At 41.2% G+C, this 20,135-nt stretch overlaps 1 protein-coding gene across 1 annotated transcript in view; it reads left to right on the top strand.

Moving 5' to 3' along the window:
- LOC122810593 overlaps window positions 1-20,135 on the top strand; it is a 217,683-nt gene that overhangs the window by 165,030 nt on the left and 32,518 nt on the right. The window lies entirely within an intron of this gene.

The raw sequence follows: 20,135 nt of genomic DNA, 5'->3' as shown, positions 1-20,135 counted from the left end.
TAGATGGGAAAGTATCCATTCATGGCTTGGGCTATATCATAGGGGAGCAGAACATAGAAAGGGTGTCTTTATGATAGTAAAAGGTCATGAAGAAAAAATAAATTTACTTATGCATAATATGAATTCCTTAACTTCATTCTTGGAATTTTCTTTTGTCTTGGAAAAGGACTTAATTAATTTCCTGGATATTTCAATTAGTAAAGATTTTGATAAAAAATGTTTCGTTACTAGTATATACAGGAAAAAACTATATAGTAATTCATTATTACATTTCACTAGTAATCACCCGTATACACAGAAAAAAGGCATTGTGAAAGGTCAATTGGTGAGGGCCACAAGAATGTGTTCTAATGACCACCTATTTAATAAAGAATGTGATTTGCTTAAACAGATGTTCCTGAATAGAGGTTATCCAAGTAAACTAATCAATGATCTGACTAAGGAAATTAAATTAAAACGTCATAATGGTTTACTTTCACCTCTTTTAATACACCAGAACATTGTTATATCAGTTCTGGACATAGAGAGTCAATCTACTCTGGAGCAATCCATCATAGTAGCTAGTAATCATGAGGTGAACAATTACAACACATGTATGGTTACCCAGTTTAATCAACACATTTCTGAATTTAGAAATGTTTTAAATATAAACTGGGAATTAATTGCACAGGACACATTATGTAGTGAAAGCTGTGGCCTTAAGCCAAGAATGGTGTTCAGAAGAACACCGTGTTTAAAAACACTGTTGGAACGACCTTTACAACAGCACTTAACCATAAAAGGGATGTTTAAATGTGGCTTTTGCCACTATTGTAGACATATTAAAACTGGACATACCTTTAACATCAAAGGAGTAAAATATTACATTAATGGCAAATACAACTGCCAAACTGAAGGAGTGGTCTACGTAGCACTATGTCAATCTTGCAACGCGTTTTATTTTGGAAAGACGGAGCGCCCTTTGCGCCAACGCATATATGAACATTTATATGCCATCACAAAAAATAACACTTTAAACGCTTTGGCAAGACACACTATAATGTGCACAGAACACAAATTTCTATTCATGGTAGTCCAGCAGATTAAAAAAGGTAAGAGAGGGGGTCCTTGGAATTTGCTATTAGAAGAACAAGAGCTTTTGTGGCAATTAAAAACTAATGCCCAAGTGTACCCAGGTCTTAATGAGTTTTGTTCGATTAAATGTTTGTTAAAACTCAAGGCCATTCTAAGATAGTAACTCTGATGGAGTTAGTAAAAAGGAAAATTGTACCTGTTTTTATATTTTAGAACATCAGGAAACTTTAAGTTAATAATTTCTTATTATTATTAGATTTGTAAATATGTATTCAAGTTTGAAAGCATTTTACTCAAAGCACATATGATCTAGGAATTATGCTATACGAACAAGTATTTGTATGTACTTTCTATTTTTAGCATGGTGTTGGTTTCTGTATATAATCTCATTATTAACTACATAAGAATGTTTTAACATTATATTGAATCGTTTGAGTTTATTTCAGTATTTAATTGCTTTAAATTGTAAAAGGTTAATTTAATTGAATTAATTGTAGCTAATTGTTTAATTATCTAACTATGAATGTGACTATATAAGCTGTAGCAATTGTGTATTTGTTTGTCTGAAGAAGTGCGGAGATTATCTGCATGAAAGCGCTCACGTAGTAAAGCAGTTTTTACGAACGTTCTATCTGACTGCAGTTGGTGCCGTTATTTCTTTGATTTTCTCATAGAAAGGGTGTCTGGCAGATATGGTCAAGTTCGGAGAACCATTGAGGTCTGAGTTAAAAAAAAAACTCTACAATTTACAAAATTTTACTTTGTAACATTTCAAGACCCAGGAAGGGTCCCAAAGGAAAGTCATCGAAGAAAATTTGGTTAGATGTGGCAAGATGGGAAATGGATCCATGCTGCACATCACTCATATATGATACTGCCGCTGGAAGATAATGGTATGATTATACCCTGATTACACTGCTGAATCAGCTGGCTGGCCATGTTGGAATTTGGCAGGCCAGTTGTGTCGAGCATACCCTCAGGCCTGTGCTGGATGGATTATGTGATAAGTGCATTTAAATGAGATGGCCTGCAGGTAGAGCCAAAGGGATTCTAAGTCTCATAAAAAGAAACTAGAAGCTGGAAGCAAAAGTAGTTTGCCTCTCACAACAGAGGGGTTACAGTGAGATACAGGCAGGACCTAATCAAGATGATCAGTACAGGCAGGAGCTTGATATGCTGGCAGGGGTCTGTCCAAGAGGCATTTGCCTGTCACAGCGAAGAAACTGCATATGGGTGGGGGTCAGGGGGCAACAGTCTGTCTAAGATTAGAGAAGCCATTGTTCCTGAAAAAAGACAGCCTGAAGCAAGAGCAAAGACACAAGCAAAGAAGTATTGGACTTTCAGTATGAATGAGGCTGAGAAGAATGTGAAATACTGTACTAAAATTAACTATCTATATTCTTACATTTAAGTCTAAGAATTATAATCTGAGAGCACGTCAAACAATTATTAACCTTGTATATTGCTGTGACAAAGCTGCTTCAGGAAAGGCATGATTTAATTTATAAATGTAGCCTTTGTGTGTTTTTTGAAAACTAAGATTTGTAATGCTTGTACTTTTTCAGTAAAATGAAAGAATGGAAGGTAGAAGATGCAGGCCATTTGAGTGGAATTCTGTAATGCGTATAGCTTGAGGGGGCCTCAAGACATCACTATCTATCTCTCCCTCCTTCTCTTAAATTTAACCCAGTATGAGATTTTAGTCTAGGATATTAAAGTGCTTTTTTCAACCCAGTAGCAATTCCTATCTAACATTCACAGCTGTGTTTCATTTCAAGTACTAGCTGGTCACTGGTACATTGTTTCTGTCTGCAGCTGTGATTTATAAGGACACTACAGTACTTAGAAACCATAAGATGCTCTAATTGCTTCATCTTAGAAGTTGAGAGGAAGTACTGAGATTTACTGCTACAGTTCATTTTTTTTTGCCTGAAGTAGGCTCAGCTAGAACAAAATGTGTTCTTTACAACATGTACCCAAGGCTGAACTACTTGTGTTAAAACACTTTCTCGGACAGAAAAGATTAGTGTAGCAGGCTGCTTCATTTATGAGTAGAGGGAATCCCTGCAGTGTAACAACAAACAAGAACTTTAAGATGGGAAAACTTTTGGCCATGTGAAATCTCAACATGAGAAATGCCTACAACAAATTAATAAGGTATTCCACAGTAGCCAAAAGTATAAAACAAAATAATTATATGTGGGGAGGGTGCTTCTTGCCCCACACCCTCTGTTTTAAATATACCAACTCACAAACACAGCCAATAAGGCATAACAATAAACCAATGCAGCCCATAAGGCATAATAATAAACCAAGCATACTAGTCATCAGCGACTCAATTGTGAGACACACTGATGCCCCCCTCACCAGGCTTGACAAGGAGAAGATCACGGTCAGGTGTTTGTCAGGTGCCAGAATCCGCCACATCACATATGCACTTAAGTCTGTCCACAACAGGTACAAGTATGACTCTGTCATTGTCCATGTTGATGTGAATGACTTGAGCTGTACTTCCATGGATTATATGAAGAGAGACATGATTGAGCTCTCAGAGTTTGTGCCCCAGGCAGGTATGACCCTAGCCCTAAGCAGCATCCTACCTTCACAAGAATGATACCACAATACCAACAAAAGGTAACTGACTTCAACAATTGGCTTAGTTTCTGGTGTCATTCCAAGGGGATCCAGTATCTGTCTGCCTGGGATCACATGGTTGACAGGCCTTGATGCTTTGCAAGAGATGGCCTCCACCTGTCACCCCTGGGATTCCGGATTTTGGCCAAGGCTCTTGCCTCTGCCATTGTGCCTTTTTTAGGCAATGTCCCAAAGACAAATCTTCCAACATAAAAGATCTATCAAAAACAAATTGAAGGTCATGCTGCTTAACGCTAGGAGCCTTAACCTGAAAATGCACTCACTGGAGGCCCTCTTCGCACTGGAAGATGCCGACATCTGTGCAGTCACGGAAACTTAGTTCAAGGCTGCGGACAGCACCCCTGCCTTACCAGGCTATAGCTCATCCACACATTCCAACCCCAAAATGAGGTTGTAAAGACTAAGAATGGTGGAGTCTCTATCTTCATTAAAGACAGGTACACCACCAGACGGGTTTGCCAGCATGACACACTAGAACTATTCTAGGGTGCAAATGACAGTTGTCAAGGCACCCATCCAAGTTATAGCCAGCTATAGACCCCCCTCCATGGCTCAGGACACCCCTCTCCTCCTACCGTGACCTACTTGACTCCATCAAGGTGCCCCCTAACACCCTGATCCTTGGTGACTTCAACTACCCCACCATAGACTGGGTGAACTATTCCTACACTAATGCACTCACCCAACAATTCCTTGACTTCATCAGTTCTAATGCATTAGACCAGCTCTTCTCATCCCCCATAAGGGGAGAGAACATTCTGGATTTGGTTCTCACCAACATGGGCGACCGCTGCATCACTCCCATAGCAAGTTCTTCCCTGGTGAGATCAGATCATCAGTCTGTCTCATTCAAAGTTTCTATCCTGCCCAACCCCGCCCCCCCCAGCTGTAACCAGGCTAAAAAACTTTTCAAAAGCTGACTAAAACCCCCTAAGGGGGGGGGGTATCAGTAGCTTCACACCACTGCCTCCCTCAGAGGATGCAGACAACTATGCTGAACAGCAAGTCAGTGCAGTATACAAGCACCTGTACAACTTCATGGACTCAGCCTTACCCAACAGAACTAAAACCTTCTCCTCATGGAAACACAAACCTATTTGGTGGAAATCCTCTATCAACAATAAAAATAGACCAATGCTAAGGTAAACCAAGTTTGTGGTACAAATGCAACCAAAAGAACAAAATAAAAACCGGACTATGGAAATGCCAAAAAACTGTTTAATAACAATTCCACTGAGGAAGGGTGTGATACCTGAAAGCTTTGCTGTTGTTTTCATTGTTATTATTAAACTGCTGTTTGGTGTTTCCATAGTGTGGGTTTCATTTTGGACATCCTCTATCAACAGGCTTTACAACAAAAGGAAGAAACTGTTGTCCAAGGGTAAAAAGGCACAAATTCCCAATTGGAAAAACTCCCTCCATAGCCTCAACAAGCAAATTAGATCGCTAGTGAAAACCTCCAAAGCCAATTATGAATCGAAACTAGCCTCTGAAACAAAAGAAAACCACATGGCAAAGCCCAATTTTGTTCTGAATTAGTACTTAATAGTACCACTTGCATTGATCCTGTTGACTTAGCCAACCTGCAAGCTGATAGGTTCACTGCAAACTTCACCCCCCTATCAACATCCCTGATATTTGACCTGCACCTCAAATCTCCATAGATCAAGTGTTAAAGGTCCTATCCAAGGCAAAAATCACAGCTTCAATGGGAACTGATAGTATCCCAGGATATATTCTGCACCATCTCCAGCAGGAAATAGCTTCGCCATTGAGCACCCTATTCAACCACAGCCTAAGTACAAGCTTCATTCCAGCAGAGTGGAGAGCTGCCATTGTCATCCCCTTGCACAAAAGTGGTGCCACTATTGACCCTGGAAAATATTGCCCCATTAGCTTGATAAGTCTGATCTTTAAAGCCATGTAGTGTATTATTATGGCTCTTAAACAAGGACATAGGCAATCTCCAAGCACTTGACCCCACCCAGTTCGAATTCGTCAAGGACAGATCTTGCCTGTTGAACCTGGTTGACTTCTTTGAGACTCGAGGCACTTCTTAAAATGGAGAACATCGATGTCTGTGCAGTGACTGAGACCTGGTTCAAGGCTCCAGAGAGTACCCCTGCACTACCAGGCTATAACTCATACCACACTTTTCGGCCATGTAACCTGGACCAAAACACCAAAGGTGGGGGTGTGTCCATATTCATTAAGGATATCCACACCTTCAGGCCAGTTGCTCAGCATAATGCATCTGAGGTTATCCAAGTGCAACTAACTCTTGGCAAAACTGCAATCCAAATTGTAGCTTGCTACAGATCCCCCACCATGCCCCAGGATTCCCACTCCTCTTTTCCTGATGTACTGGAAAATATTAGGGTTCAACCAAACACTCTAATAATGGGCGACTTCAACTACCCCACCATTAACTGGGAAAACTACTCATGTACCAACTCCTTAGTGCAACGCTTTCTGGAATTCATAAACTCCAATGCCCTAGATCAAATTATCCACACCCCCACCAGGGGCAACAATATCCTAGACCTAGTCATTACCAACATGAGTGACCGGTGTTCCACACCTGAAGTCAACTCCTTATTGGTTCGATCCGACCATAAGCTAATCACCCTTGATATCCACATCCCACCCCCACACCCCATTAAGGAAATCACAATAAAAAATTTCTCCAAAGCCAACTTCATGCTTCTTAAGACAGAAGTAGTGAACTTCATGACACCCATGCAGATGGACAATACAGTTACAACTGCTGAATCCTACACAAATGCACTCTATAAGCACTTACATGAGTGCATGGATCGTGCTATCCCAAACAGAACCAAGACGCTATCTTCCAAAAAAAGGAAGCCAATCTGGTGGTCCCCTGCCATAAACAAACTGTACAACAGAAGGAAGAAACTGTTGCAAAAGAGAGTAAAATCCCATGAGTGGAGGAGCTCCCTGGTCAGCCTCAGTAAGAAGCTGAGATCCCTTATAAGATCCTCCAAAGCTAGCTACGAAAATAAAATCACCACTAATTCCAAGGACAACCACAAAGCATTCTATAGCTATGTCAAGAATCTCAATGGCAACACCCAGATCTGCTCTGAGTTACAGCACAAAGGCACGAAAATTACAGAACCAACTGATATTGCCAACATCCTGGCAGATAGGTTCAGTGCTAACCTTACCCCCCTCACCCCCTAAAGGGCCCATATCTATACAGGATGAATGCAGAGTCCCTGTAATCACAACTACGCAGGTGAAAGCTGCACTCTCTAAAGCCAAAAACACAGCATCCATGGGACCGGACAACATCCCAGGCTGCGTTTTACATGAACTTCAGAATGAACTGGCTCCTCACTTAAGCACCATGTTCAATAATAGCCTTACATCAGGCTTTGTGCCCACTGAATGGCACACAGCAACAGTTATCCCACTCCACAAAAGGGGAGCCACCACTGATCCCGGGAACTAGAGACCTATAAGTTTGATGAGCCTGGTCTGCAAGGCCATGGAACGTATCACCATGGAACTCATAAACAAAGACATTGGTAACCTCCAAACTCTGGATCCCACCCATTTCGGGTTTGTGAAAGGCAGATCATGCCTCCTAAACCTGATCGACTTCTTTGAGGCAGTCACCAAAGCCATAGATGAGGGTAAGGTAGTTCACACAACCTATCTTGACCTCTCCAAGGCTTTCGACACCATGCCCCATTCTGGAATTATAGCTAAACTCAATAAACTAGGCATAAATCCCTATGTCACAAGATGGGTTGCCAACTGGATCACTGACAGAACCCACACTGTAAAAGTTGCAGACTCCAAATCTGACCTCAAACCAGTGACAAGTGGAGTACCACAGGGTTCCATCCTGGGACCGCTCTTGTTTGGTATCTACTTCTCTGAAGTACAGGCTAACACAGAAGGCCTCTGGCTAATGAAGTTCACAGATGACTGCAAACTAGGAGCCATAGTCAAGTCCCCAAATGATGTGAACATCGTACAGAAGGGCCTCTCTGAGACAGATGCCTGGTGTCAGAGCCATGGCCTCAAGCTCAATGCCAAAAAGTGCAGTGTCATCCCCTTTGGTAAAAACTCTGTACCCATGAACTACCACATAGGCAGCAATCTACTTAACACCGAATGCGTGATAAGAGACCTTGGGACCCAGGTTGACAGTAGTCTCTCCTTTGATAGTCACATCGCCACAGTAGTCAGGAAGTCCTTCTACGTGGCACACCTCATCATAAAAGGGTTCTCATCCAGGAAAAAGGAGGTCATCGTTCCCCTCTACTCGACACTCATTAGACCCATTATAGAGTACAACACCCCTTTTGGAATGTACCTCACAAGACATCTGCAGCAGCTGGAAAGGCCACAGAAGTACCTCACAAAGAGGATTACTGGACTCAAATAAATGCCCTACACTGACCATCTCAAAAAACTCCAGCTTTACTCCGTAGCATATCGCCTACTCCGAGGTGATCTCTGCCTAACATATAAAGCTGTGTCAAAGCTGTTGGACATGCTACACCTAAAGAAATCCCAATCCCTCCGAGCTACACACTCTAGGGACCTAAACCTTGTCACCACAATAAATAGGACATGCTGGAGGGATAAATTCCTATCCCAGAGACTTCCCATACTCTGGAACAGGCTACCCATTTATGTCAAGCAAAGTTCTTCATTCGCACTCTTCAAGAAAAATCTTGATGAGTGGATGGGAAATAGGAAATACACCCCGGGGGTCACTTCTGTGTCTCTGCTCAACAGTGGCACAGGAAAATAACTTTCTTGGGTGGCATAAGCCAGGGAACCTTGTTGGCTAGGCTTACGTAGGCCCTTGGGCCAATAGCCTAGTACCTACCTATGAACCTATGAACCTATGAGACTGTCACCAAGACCCTGGATAAGGGAAAATCAGTACATGCAGCTTATCTTGACTTGACCAAAGCCTTTGACACAATCCGCGACTCAGGCATCATCGAAGAGCTTACACAACTTGGAGTAAATCCCTGTCTCAACAGGGGGGTGGCCAACTGGCTCACTGATAGGACCCACAAGGTAAAAATAGGTGCCTCCACTTCCAACAGCAGACATGTCACTAGTGGTGTTCCCCAGGAATCTGTCCTGGGACCCCTACTGTTTGGCATCTACTTCTCAGAGGTCCAGGCAAAGACAAAAGGCCCATGGCTGACCAAGTTTGCAGATGATTGTAAGATGGGTGCTGTCATTGACTCACTAATGATGTTAACATACTACAAGAGGGTCTCACAACTACAAATGCCTGGTGCCAAAGTCATTGCCTTAAGTTAAATGCAAAAAAAAAAAATGTATTATCATCCATTCAGCAAAAACATGGCCCCTACAGATTACCACATCAACAGCAACCCTCTAAGCACACAATACTGTGGTGAGAGATCTGGGTACATAGATTGACAACAATCTCACATTTGAAAATCATGTAGCAGCAGTGGTCAGAAAAGCCTTTTACTTGGTTCATCTCATAAGTAAAGGGATTGCATCCAGAAAAAGGAGGTTATTACCTTTCTACACTCCTCCCTCATTAGGCCAATAATTGAGTACAACACCCCATTTAGCATGTACTTCTCCAAATGGAAAGACCACAAAAATACCTCACAAACAGAATCCATGGCCTCTAACACCTGTCTTAGGGTTGGGAGGGTGGCCTAATGGTTAAGGTGTTTGCTTTACAAACACAAGGTGCAGGGTTTGAGTCTCACAAGGGATAATTGGCTAGGCTTAAAATGGCTCGCAAGGGCAGTTAGCTTAGTACTAACCTATGAACCTATGAACCTATGTGGACAGGCTGAAATCACTATCACTCTACTCAGTATCATACAGATTGCTTAGAGGTGATCTGTATCTTGCCTACAAGGCAATATCGGACCCTGCCCTACTAGAGATGCTCCATATCAGTAAGTCTAACTCCTTGCACATTACCCACTCAAAAGGCCTAAATCAAATATGTGACATTAACAAAACCAGGTTTGTCTCCCAGAGGCTGCCCCGTCTCTGGAATAGACTTCCCATACATGTGAAATAGAGCACCTTGCTGACCCTCTTCAAGCGCAACCTTAATGAGTGGATGGGAAACCACAAATTTGTCCCAGGGGTTCCACCTGTATCCCTCATTGACTGGGGCAATAGGTGCTGACTGAGGTTTCTTTTTTGGGGATAAACTCTTGGCTAGGCGTGTAAGGGCCCCAGGACCATCAGCCTAGTAACCTACTATGATCCTATGAACTCCACTATTGCATAACCTCCTTGAAAAGGCAATCATCTGAAAATTGCATAAACCTATCATTCATTTTTGAATGTTGATAAGCACTGACAAACAACTGAGTCCTGCTGATCTCACCCTCTAACACTTTGCATTCAGGAAAACGGCCCCTTTTGCCCCACCCTGGCTAAGCTGCTGCTGCTGGTAATACTAGTTTGCAATGCTGACAGAAAATGAAGGTCTCCTGCACTTCACTGATATACTATGCAGGCTTGGGAAGGTGAACACCATAAACACGTGCAGTGCATCAGTAGCCATCAAAAGAAGAGGAAGGAAAACCAAAGTGAAGTCTTAGAGTGGCATTATTAAACATATATGCAAATTATTTTGTAAATAATGTTATTATGTAATAGCAATAATCCACAACTGTATAGGTGTGATGCAGGATTTACCAACCTTTAACTTTATCTGATCATTCAGCCTTTATTCTCATACTCGAACCACAGCAGCCTCAGGTAATTCCTGCATTACCCAGTGCTAGTCATGGATTATTGATAAAACGTACAGACTCATAGGGTGCAAACCAATAAGCTGAATGTCAGCAATGCTGAGCAGCAGCTGCTCAGTAAAAAAAATAATTTTGTTCCAGAAAATCTAGGGAATGAGTGCTAATATGGGACCTTTACTGGGGATAGGTCCATGGCTTGTGTATGTTGAGTTGTGGTGTGATGATCCTGAAGCTCAGTTAAGTGCATGTAAGCCTATATATGCATGTGTGTGTGTGTGTGTGTGTGTGTGTGTGTGTGTGTGTGTGTGTGTGTGTGTGTGTGTGTGTGTGTGTGTGTGTGTGTGTGTGTGTGTGCAAGTATACTGGCTTGTGCATGATACAGGTATTACTACATTTTCAGGTATTTAAAGGCATGACCCATGGACACTCCAGTTGCCTTATTACACCTAATAAATGGGCATCTGCATTTTTTTTTTGCAGTTTGAATTTTATGTTTAGTAGTTTATATATGATAATTATACATTTCATTGGGGTTTCAGTGTAAAATAGGTCCTCCTTCCATTTTAACTAATTGCTTTATAGAGTTGTAACTTTTTCAGCTATGAGGAATTTTGGTATGACCTTTTCAGGATAGCCGTTTTAAGGACATTTCAATCAAACAAAATTCCACTTGAAAATGTGTTTTTTCACAGTTGTTATCATAAAATGAATTTTAGATCCAGGTTGTACAAATTTAGTGAACCATTTCAGGTGGTAATAGTCCATAGATGCTATGCTAACAATCTGAGTACACTATCTTATGTTTTATAAGAGTCGTGGACATTTTTGAAAATAATGCTTGAAAAGGCTGTTTTGTCTTTTTTTGTATTCCCATCTTAATTAAGTCATTGGTGTACAGATTTATAACTTCTATTTGTGTAGAATTTTGATGTAACATTTTCTTGATATGTCCTTATGTCAAACTTTTGTGTTCCATTGTTCAAATTTTTTTTGTAAATACTACTTCACAATCAGTAAATCATGTTTTGGAGCTGAGTTACAATAATCAACTGCCATATTTCAGTTATGCTGGTTCATAGACAGCATTTTGAAAATCTGAGCAGAAAATGTTAAGCTTTGGTGGAGTTATGACATTTATTGAAATTTATTGAAATGTTTAAAATGTGTTTTTTCATGTTTTATTGACTTCCCAGTGGAGCTGTCGTTTACAAATTAGCAATTTTCATTTTCTTTTTTTTTTTTTGGTTTATCTTCTTTTGGTTCTGTTTGTTTAAAATTTGTTTGTTGGTTTCATTAAAAATTGTTGGAAGCTGATTGCTGAGTCTTTTCCATTGTAGGTCAGGTCTAGTGGAAAGAGAAATAATGGATGACAGAGTGATTTTTAAGGTTGTGAGGGGGAAGGGGAAATATCTAGATGGCTAGTTCTCTCCTGTTCTTGAACACATTTGATGCAGAGGTAAATTGAAGTCTGATTGGTTAGTTTTCCTTGCCCATTTTATATCAATATACTGCGGTGGTGGTGGTGCGGTAGCGTTGTCGCCTCACAGTTAGACGTTGCCCGTTCAATTCTCAGTTAGAGCATCTTCTGTATGGTGACATGCGTGAATGGGCATTCCTTTGTTGAAGGTTGTGCATTAGGCCCGGTAAGCCAGCACGTAACAATCTACTGCAAATCATTAGCGGACTGGAGTTCCGCTGTGGTGACCCCTAACCGGGAAAAGCCAAAATACACAACATGTGTGTGTGTGTGTGTGTGTGTGTGTGTGTGTGTGTGTGTGTGTGTGTGTGTGTGTGTCTATATGGAAAATGTGTGTGTGTTTGCTTAGATAGTCTCTCTCTCTCTGTCTGTCCTTAGATGGAAGATGGATATATAGATAGAGTTGGTTGTCATTTTCATGTTTTCAAATTGCTTTTTATTAAGACATGAACCTATGAACCTATGGGTATTGCTAAAATTATTTTACATGAAGGAGCAAGCTCCCCACGGTTCCCATGCAGGCCCATCTGTACCCCACTAAACTAACTAATTCCATCTTTGCAAAAACATTGGGATAGGGTAGCATAAATTTTGAAAATTTTCATTTTGGTGAAATGGCTTCTGCCTGCTCCTTTCAATTTCCATAGAAATCAGAGGAAATACAAGGCATTTGAGTCTTTAAACCATTTAAACATTGCCAGTAGCTGCTCTCAGACTGTAGCCCTTTTTTCCAGGTGGCTATCGACCTTCATTCCAGGGGTGAATTTATATCCATTCAATCATTCAGTTCTGGTTTGAATGAAGAAAATGTATCACACTGACGGATTTGCAGTGGGAGTCTATTCCAGAGGTGTTGGAATGAGCATTTCTTAATGAAGCTTTGTCTTCCACCTTGTATAGCTGTATTAAGGCATCTGTTCTTGTTTGGTGTAAGCATAATGGCTAGTTAAAGACTAAATCTGTATGGTGGAACTACCACATCAACAACTCTGTCAGGAAAAAAAACCTCCTGGCCCCCTCTAAAGATATAAACAGATTTAAAACTGGAAAGCGAGTCCCTTTAAGCTTACCATTAGAAAATGCAAGGACAGCTATGAATGCAAGGTTGCAGCTAATTCAAAAGGCAACTATAAAGCTTTCTTCAGCTATGTTAGGAAGTTTAGAGGTAACAATAATTCTGTACAGAAGTTATCTCTAATAATACCTCCTTCTCTGATGCTAGCGATATTGCTAATATTATTGCAGACAAATTCTCCTCCAGTTTCACCTCCACCCTCCATCTCTTTTGTCCTGCCATTTCCTCATGGACAGCTCCAACCAAAATCACTTTAGACAAGTCCTTTTGGTACATTCCAGTATTAGAAATAATATCCTTGAATTATTACTGCTGAAAAGTAATAAATTCCACCTTAGTAAAAGCCCTCATTCAAGTCTTCATCCTGAATTTATTCAATCTTTACATTCCCTAGGTGTGGAGCTTAGCTGCTGTTGTGCCCAAGGTGGTCCCTCTATTGACCCTGAGAATTACAAGTATATTAACCTCACTAATACTAGATGCAAAGTTATGGAATGCATTACAGTGGAAGTAATAAACAATGATATAAGTAACCTTATATCCCTTGACACACACCAATTTGGCTTTGTAAAAGGCAGATCATACATGGGTTACTAAGGTCATAGATAAGGAACTCCTAGTCCGTGCTGTCAACCTGGACCTTGCCAAAGCTTTCAACCCCGTCCCCCATGCTGGAATTATTGAGAAACTCTCCCAACTCAATACTAACCCATACATAGTTCACTGGATATGTAACTGGTTGTTTCATAGAACTGCTACCATTAAGACTGAGGGTATTTGTGTTAGAGAAAAGAACATCACCAGTGGAACTGCACAGGGCTCTGTCCTCTACACTCTCTTCTTTGCTATATACTTCAATGACATGAAAGCTGATATCAAGAGACTATGGTTAATTAAGTTTGCAATTGATTGCAAACTAGGAGTGGCTATCAAATCTCATTCTGATACTCAGATTCTTCAGGAAGGATTGGAGTACAGCCAAGAAACGCAGCATCATTTATTTTATTAAATCTAGCACCACAGCTTGCCATATGGATAACATTGCACTGAAACCTGACACATTCATCAGTAACTTGGATACCTGTGTTGATAGCAAACTGCCCTTTGACCTCATCACAACTGTGGTGGTAAATTCTTCTACCTTTAGCAATGTACCTTTAGTGTTCTCTTCTCAAGGACCAGAGAAGTATTAATTACAATTTACTGCTTCTTTATTAGACCTGTCACTGAATATCATGCCCCTTGCAGCATGCCCTCTTGAGCTGGTTTAAATGCTTCATTTGGTACATGCTTCAGGGTGCATTATATTCATTACAGATCTAAACCAATGCTCTCATATTAACACCACCAGATGATGCAACAGGTACCTAGCCCAACATATCCCCATTTCTGAGGTAGACTGCTCTAACATATCAAGCAGTGTACTTCCCTAGCTAAATGTGTAAACAGTCTGAATGACTGGGTGAGTGACTACAAATTTTCCCTTGGGTTACACAAGAAAAGTCTACTTAATGGGGGCCATTGTTAGTCTTCCCTCAGCTGGCTTAGCTTCTTGATGGCATCTTTGGCTGTGATCTTAGTAACAGTTTATGAATCTATAATTATGTTCATATGTCCATGTCTTACTGATGTATGTGTGTGTGAGTATTTTGTGTGTGTGTGTCTGAATGTGTGTGAGAGTGAGTTGGGGGGTGCCTGTGTCAATGCACACGATGTTCACACTTACACACACATCCTGTCAACAACACACACACACACTCTCTTGCACAGGCACTCGCATGCACACATCCACTCCACCTTCATTCATACCCCTGCAGACATGCACACACACTGCCACACACATGCACACACTCACACATTACCCACCACTATGACATGACTGAACTTTGCTCAGTTCACCTGTAATGCCGTCTGTCTTATTGACTTGAATGGATAACCTCTGTCTTTTGGCTGTGTTAATTGATGCTGCCAAGTGATTTTCTGAATCACTAGGCAGTTCAAAGGCATAGCTGCATGCATGTCTGTGAGAGGGTACATGATTAATTATCATTAGTTTCTCCCTCAGATTGCCTCATTATCTTGCCGTACAGCTCGTGGGACCTCACTCTGTGGTGATTTTTCTCATTGCTAAAAATCACTGCAATAGGCTAGTCTCTGAGTTAGAGAGTGTTATTGCAAGGGCTGGCCATACATGGCATAGCTTGCCACTCATAATAACCCTTTCAGAATCCCAGGGTTTATTTTTCATTTACTGTGTTTCACTCAGACATTAGGTTTACTGACCTGTGGAATGAATGTGTAGCAAAGTTTAACTTAGTCATATGTTTTTATTTTCATGTAAACATAATTTTTTTTTTGTGTGAATTTTATTTTAGGTTTCTAGTTCTGGATTGCTTTTTGAGTGGCTTTTCTTTCCTCTTGGAGTAGAGGCATTTTAAACATTTTTTTTTTATTGGGAGGTTCACTTCTTTCCTCTGAAGTCTGGGGGATATTACAGGTTCCATTTTACTGAATTTTATGAGAAGGATGGATAAGTATTTTTACATTTATTATTTTTAATATTAATATGCTATTTTTGCTTATTGGAAGTGTATTTAATAGTTTTAGGCTAGGGAACATGACTTTACTTATTTTGTGCAGTTTAGTTTTCTCTGCATTGATGTAGCAATCTCAGGTTTTATGGTTTTAAATATATATGTTTTTTAGTTTTGAATGTTTTATGAATACAGCACTAATTGTACCTTTTTTGTTATATTTATAGTGAGGAAAATGATTTTGTAGGGTTAATATATGTGATGCATGCAGTTTCTGTTAAGTATAAATGTTAGGGCTGTTTTGGTTAGTGTGAACTAAATCAGGCCATTGATGACAAAGGCAGAGGCATGCTGAGTTTTTGATGGTAGGGTGATGACAGACAAAATATTTAGTGCTGTAGCATGCTTTTATCACTCACTGAAAGGAAGTGGGGGGTAGGCTAAACATACCCACACACCCACACCAACACATATATGTTGAATGGTTGACAGGTGTGTGAGATAGGCAGTCCCTGAGTAGGGGCATGCTCACTTTCCCCATGGACTGTGCAATCTCGGAGTTAGTATGTATAATTTACAAGAAGTATGCTTGATGCAGAGGGTTTGAATGCCTGCAAAAAAATGATGTTATTTTTTTTTCTTTGATAATTGCATGCACTGAGGTTCTTTCTTGGTGCATGCATGATAATGTGTTGACATTCGGTTTGTTGATTTTTGTGACCAACATTTTAGAGGTTGACATAGGGTACTTGACTAAAGTGAGCAGATGCATATCTTGTTGTTGTTCTTCTTCTTTCGGCTGCTCCCGTTAGGGGTCGCCACAGCGGATCAACTGTTTCCATTTCTTCCTGTCCTCTGCATCTTGCTCTGTCACACCAACCACCTGCATGTCCTCTCTCAACACATCCATATAACTTATCTAAGGCCTTCCTCTTTTCTTCTTACCTGGCAGCTTCATGCTTAGCATCCTTTTCCCAATGTACTCTGCATCCCTCCTCAGCACATGTCCAAACCAACTTAATCCAGCCTCTCTGGCTTTGTCTCCAAATCTTCCAACCTGGGCTGACCCTCTAATATACTTATTCCTAATCCTGTCCATCCTTGTCACACCCAGTGCAAATCTTAACATCTTCAACTCTGCCACATCCAGCTCTGACTCCTGCCTTTTTGTCAATGCCACTGTCTTCAACCCATATAACATAGCTGGTCTCACTTCCCTGTTGTAGACCTTCCCTTTCACTCTTACAGGTACTCGTCTGTCACAAAACACTCCTGACACTCTTCTCTACCCACTCCATCCTGCCTGTACTCTCTTCTTCACCTCTCTTCCACACTCATCATTACTCTGAATCCCAGGTATTTAAACTCATCCACCTTTGCCACGTCTACTCCCTGCATCCTCACCATTCCTCTATCCTCCTTCTCATTCACACACACATATTCTGTCTTAGTCCTGCTGACCTTCATTCCTCTTCTCTCTAGAGCATATCTCCACCTCTCCAGGGTCTCCTCCACCTGTTCCCTACTTTCACTACAGATCACAATGTCATCTGAAAACATCATAGTCCACGGGGACTCCTGTCTGATCTTGTCTGTCAACCTGTCCATCACCATTGCAAATAAGAAAGGGCTCAGAGCTGATCCTTGATGTAATCCCACCTCCACCTTAAATGTATCCATCACTCCCACCGCAGACCTCACCGCTGTCACACTATCCTCGTACATATCCTGTACCACTCTTACATACTTCTCTGACACTCCCGACTTCCTCATACAGTACCACAACTCCTCTCTAGGCACCCTGTCATATGCTTTCTCTAAGTCTACAAAGACACAATGCAACTCCTTCTAACCTTCTCTGTACTTCTCCATCAACACTCTCAGAGCAAATATCACATCTGTAGTGCTCTTTCCTGGCATGAAACCATACTGCTGATCACTAATCATCACCTCCCTTCTTAACCTAGCTTCCACTACTCTTTCCCATAACTTCATGCTGTGACTGATCAATTTAATCCCTCTGTAGTTACTACAGCTCTGCACATCACCCTTATTCTTAAAAATCGGTACCAAAACACTTTTTCTCTATTCCTCAGGCATCCTTTCACTTTCCAAGATTTCATTAAACAATCTAGTTAAAAACTCCACTGAAATTTCACCTAAACACCTCCATGCTTCCACAGGTATGTCATCTGGACCAACAGCCTTTCCATTCTTCATCCTCTTCATAGCTATCCTTACTTCCTCCTTGCTAATCCATTGTACTTCATGATTCACTATCTGCACATCATCCAACCTTCTCTCCCTCTCATTCTCTTCATTCATCAGCCCCTCAAAGTACTCTTTCCATCTGCACAACACACTATCCTTGCTTGTGAGTACGTTTCCCTCATTATCCTTTATCACCTTTACCTGCTGCAAATCTTTCCTAGCTCAGTCCCTTTGTCTAGCCAGTCTAGTCTCCCTCCTTAGTGTCCAACCATTTATACAACTCTTCATACCCCTTATCCTTAGCCTTCACCACCTCTCTCTTTGCCATGCACCTCATCTCCTTATACTCTTGTCTACTTTCTTCATCTCTCTGACAATCCCACTTCTTCTTCTCCAACTTCTTTCTCTGTATACTCTCCTGTACTACTTCATTCCACCACCAGGTCTCCTTGTCCTCCTTCCTCTTTCCAGATGTCACACCAAGCACCCTTCTAGCCATCTCTCTTACTAGCTCTGCTGTAGTTACGCAGCTATTCAGTAACTCTTCACTGCCACCCAGTGCCTGTCATAACTCTTCCCTGAACTCCACCTCACAATTACCCTTTTTCAATTTCCACCACTTGATCCTTGGTGCTGCCCTCACACTCATTCTCCTCTTCTTGATCACCAATGCCATCCTACAAACCACCATCCTATGCTGCCCAACTACACTTTCCCCTGTCACCACTTTACAGTCTCCAATCTCCTTCAGACTGGCCCTTCTACATAAGATATAATCCACCTGTGTGCATCTTCCTCCACTCTTGTCTGTCACCCTATGCTCCTCCCTCTTGTTAAAATACGTATTCACCACAGCCATGTCCATCCTTTTCACAAAATCCACTACCATCTGACCTTCTATATTCCTTTGCTTAACACCATACCTACCCATCACTTCCTCTTCCCCTCTGTTCCCATCACCAACATGCCCATTGAAATCTGCTCCAATCACCAGTCTCTCACCTTTGGGTACAGTCATCACCACTTTATCCAACTCACTCCAAAATTTTTCTTTCTCATCCATCGCACACCCAACTTGTGGAGCATATGCACTAACAGCATTCATCATTACACCATCAATTTCCAGCTTCATAAACATCACTCTATCCGACACTCTTTTCACCTCCAAAACACTCTTAGCATACTGTTCCTTCAGGATAATGCCTACGCCATTTCTCCACCCATCCACACCATGATAAAACAATTTGAACCTACCTCTGATACACCTAGTCTTGCTCCCCTTCCATCTAGTCTCTTGCACACACAATATACCAACCTTCCTTCAATCCATCATATCAGCTAGCTCTCTCCCTATACCAGTCATACTGCCAACATTCAAAGTTCCGACCCTCACTATCACAGTCCTAGCCTTTACCTGCCTTCAGGCATGCCTTTCCCCTCTTCTCCACCTTTGGCCAACAGTAGCCCAATTTCCGCCAGCACCCTGTTGGCCAACAGTACTGGTGGTGGTCATTGTTAACCCGGGCCTCGACCGATCCGGTATGTATATCTGTACTGTTGTCTTCATGTATGATTGATATATATATATATATATATATATATATATATATATATATATATATATATATATATATATATATATGGTTCCCTATCAGAAGCCTGAAACACTATAAGTCTGAAAATCAAAATCCTGAAAACTATAGACTGAAAGTTCAAAATCCTGAAAGACCAAAATCCTGAAACTCAAAATCCTGAAAACACAAATAATGCTAATATGTCACTATAAAGACACTAATATCTACCAACTGACCCTGACCCTAACCCTAACCCTAAGGTCCGTCACTATCGCACACTCACCTGACCCGCGCCCTAACCCTACCTGACTTAAACCGCCCCTAACCCCAATATTTGTCACTATTGCATACATGCCTAACCTGCGCCCTAACCCTAACTCACTTAAACCGCCCCTAACCCTAACATAAAACCAACCGCACACTTACCTGAACCCAACGCATGACCCAACACCACAGGGCTAACAATAGCAAAGCCACAATGACGTCAGTATGTTCATTTTGTGGTTTCAGGATTTTGGTCTTTCAGGATTTTGAACTTTCAGTCTATAGTTTTCAGGATTTTGATTTTCAGGCTTATAGTGTTTCAGGCTTCTGATAGGGAACCATATATATATATATATATATATATATATATATATATATATATATATATGGGTCTACTTTATTTGCCCGACACCCATTTGCCCGAAATGTCATTTGACCGACACGTCATTTGACAGACACTTCATTTGACCGACAAGTATTATTGGTAAGAATATGGAATATGCCCCCTTCCCCACT

The sequence above is a fragment of the Protopterus annectens genome, chromosome 9.part0 (genome assembly GCF_019279795.1).
Source record: "Protopterus annectens isolate FY-2018-M chromosome 9.part0, PAN1.0, whole genome shotgun sequence".
NCBI classification, from domain to species: domain Eukaryota; kingdom Metazoa; phylum Chordata; order Ceratodontiformes; family Protopteridae; genus Protopterus; species Protopterus annectens.
Note: the sequence above shows the minus strand (reverse complement) of the source record. Positions and strands in the feature narration are given on the sequence as shown.